At 32.1% G+C, this 3062-nt stretch overlaps 1 long non-coding RNA gene across 1 annotated transcript; it reads left to right on the forward strand.

The window, feature by feature from the left end:
• The first annotated feature begins 45 nt into the window (after window positions 1–45).
• On the forward strand, window positions 46–809 carry LOC124418694. Its single transcript, XR_006940158.1, has 3 exons — window positions 46–463; window positions 527–574; window positions 635–809. It is a non-coding gene; the product is annotated as an uncharacterized LOC124418694 (long non-coding RNA).
• Window positions 810–3062: the final 2253 nt, after the last annotated feature.

Consider the following 3062-nt stretch of genomic DNA (forward strand, 5'->3'; position numbering starts at 1 on the left):
CTGAACTAGAACTGAACTAGAACTGAACTAGAACTGAACTAGAACTGAACTAGAACTGAACTAGAACTGAACTAGAACTGAACTAGAACTGAACAAGAACTGAACCAGGACTGAAATAGAAAAATAAATTTTTTGTCTTACAGTTTTTTTTCGAAATATTCATTCGCACCTCGTTACTACACTTAGCGAAATGAAAAATTTAAATTCCCTTTCCTATACAAAGGGGTTGCAGAAAAAAATCGAAGAGGAAGGAGTAAGAAAAAGATGTACATGTTAAAAATTTACAGAAATATCGCGTGTTTTACCAACTTCAAGATTGTTTCAAGAGGATAAACCATGTTTTCAGGTGCTACTTACTCTATTCATATGGAAATTTTTTTCGTTATTGCTGGTGCTGCTGTTTATTTTAGTTCTTGTCTATTTCCCAATACACTACACATGGAATATATGGAGTACAACTCTAGTACTAGTAGTTTGAATAGTGAAAGAAAAAAAATGTATATAAACTAAACTTTATCTGTTCTAGAAAATAAAATATTTGGCGCGAAACGTGTTCTTGTGACTGTCTTATATTGTTGGTAAAATCTATTTCTTTTATTTAAGGTTTTAATGCACGTTTCTTTTTTATTTGTAGATTTTGGTTGCTGCATTAAAGGAGCGAACAAAAAAAAACTTAAAACTTAACTTGTTATCACCAGCAATACCAACCAACCGACGGACCAATCGTGCTAAAAACATAATGAAATTGCCAATACAAAAAAAAAACAAAATAAATAAAACATCGGGAGATTTATTTACCACATTCAACACACTGTTTATGATTTTTTTTTTTTTTGCAAAGGAAGAAAGAATAAGCAAATGTCTGTATATTGCATTTTACCAATATTTCTGGTGAGACCAATATCATAGATATAATAAGCCAATACCGAAAGTACTGTTGTAAACCAGAAAAGAAATCTAATTCTTTTTTAGGAAGATAAGGGGAAAAGTAATTTCTAAAAAAACAAAGTTAAAAATTTTGCAATTTAATAACAATGAAAAATTTTGGGAAAAGTTTTTTTCACTTGAACCAAAAAAATTATATTAAGCAAAGAAAACCCTTATAAAAACTTCAAATACTAAAATGTAAAACCAAACCTATTGATGATGTTAACGATGATGAAGAAGATGAATGTTTTATTAGCAACGATCAACAAGAGCACTTTTCATAACTCAAACTAGCAAACTACTCCTCCTATAACACCATCTTATTCATAAAATTTACTTGCTCGAAACAAAAACCTCATGTTTATTAGTAGCTTTCCTTCCTTGCCTTTTTGAATTAAACTGATCATAACACAATTTATTTATGTTTTTTTGCCCTTTAGACTTTGAGTCTTAAGAACTCTCTGCACAGTCAGTAAGAGCGTCAGTCATTTTGCTTTTTTTCGCTTTAATTTATATTCTGACCAAAACTGATTGATATTGACATCATCTTTATTTAACTCAACGAGCCGTGAAAGTGTTATAATGCAACCGTACATTAAACGCCAAAAGTCGTCTTTTCCGACACACAGGCTAACACACTAACACCAACAAGTTTTCTCATATGAGGGTCCATGAATGAGCTTGATGTTTTTGATGATGATGCTGGCTGGATGAATAGTGTTGATGATGATGGGGCTAATGTCCGTCATCATAATTTTTTTATGTTGGTTTTGTTTAAGTCTTTTGTAAATGTTTGATTTAGTCTTGTTATATTAAAATTATACTGTTGTAAGTAGATCATTGATTGGAGATTTTATGTAGCTGGGAGAATAAGATCATGGGATAGAATTGTGCAAGTTAAAATATAAAACTTTTCCTCATATCAACTTAAATTGCTTATAGGAAACCAAAACTGAATTTAAACTCAACTAGAACAGAACTAGAAAAGAACTAAAACAGAACTAGAACAGAACTAGAACAAAACTAGAACAGAACTAGAATAGAATTAGAACAGAACTAGAACCGAACTAGAACTAGAACAGAACTAGAACAGAACTAGTACAGAACTAGAACAGAACTAGAACAGAACTACAACAGAAATAGAACAGAACTAAAACAGAACTAGAAAAGAACTAAAACAGAACTAGAACAAAACTAGAACAAAACTAGAAGAGAACTAGAACAGAACTAGAACTGAACTAGAACTGAACTAGAACTGAACTAGAACTGAACTAGAACTGAACTAGAACTGAACTAGAACTGAACTAGAACTGAACTAGAACAGAACTAGAACAGAACTAGAACAGAACTAGAACAGAACTAGAACAGAACTAGAACAGAACTAGAACAGAACTAGAACAGAACTAGAACAGAACTAGAACAGAACTAGAACAGAACTAGAACAGAATTAGAACAGAACTAGAACAGAACTAGAACAGAACTAGAACAGAACTAGAACAGAACTAGAACAGAACTAGAACAGAACTAGAACAGAACTAGAAAAGAACTAGAACAGAACTAGAACAGAACTAGAACAGAACTAGAACAGAACTAGAACAGAACTAGAACAGAACTAAAACAGAACTAGAAAAGAACTAAAACAAAACTAGAACAGAGCAAGAATAGAACTAGAACAAAACTAGAACAAAACTAGAACAGAACTTGAAGTGAACTAGAACTGAACTAGACCTGAACTAGAACTGAACTAGAACTGAACTAGAACAGAACTAGAACAGAACTAGAACAGAACTAGAACAGAACTAGAACAGAACTAGAACAGAACTAGAACAGAACTAGAACAGAACTAGAACAGAACTAAAACTAGAACTGAACAAGAACTAAACTAGAACTGAACTAGAACTCAACTAGAACTCAACTAGAACTCAACTAGAACTCAACTAGAACTCAATTAGAACTCAACTAAAACCGAACTAGAATTGAACTAGAACTGAACTAGAACTGAACTAGAACTAGAACTGAACTGAACTGACTAGAACTGAACTAGAACTGAACTAAAACTGAACTAGAACTGAACTAGAACTGAACTAGAACTGAACTAGAACTGAACTAGAACTGAACTAGAACTGAACTAGAAC

Source organism: Lucilia cuprina, chromosome 2 (genome assembly GCF_022045245.1).
Source record: "Lucilia cuprina isolate Lc7/37 chromosome 2, ASM2204524v1, whole genome shotgun sequence".
NCBI classification, from domain to species: Eukaryota; Metazoa; Arthropoda; class Insecta; order Diptera; family Calliphoridae; genus Lucilia; species Lucilia cuprina.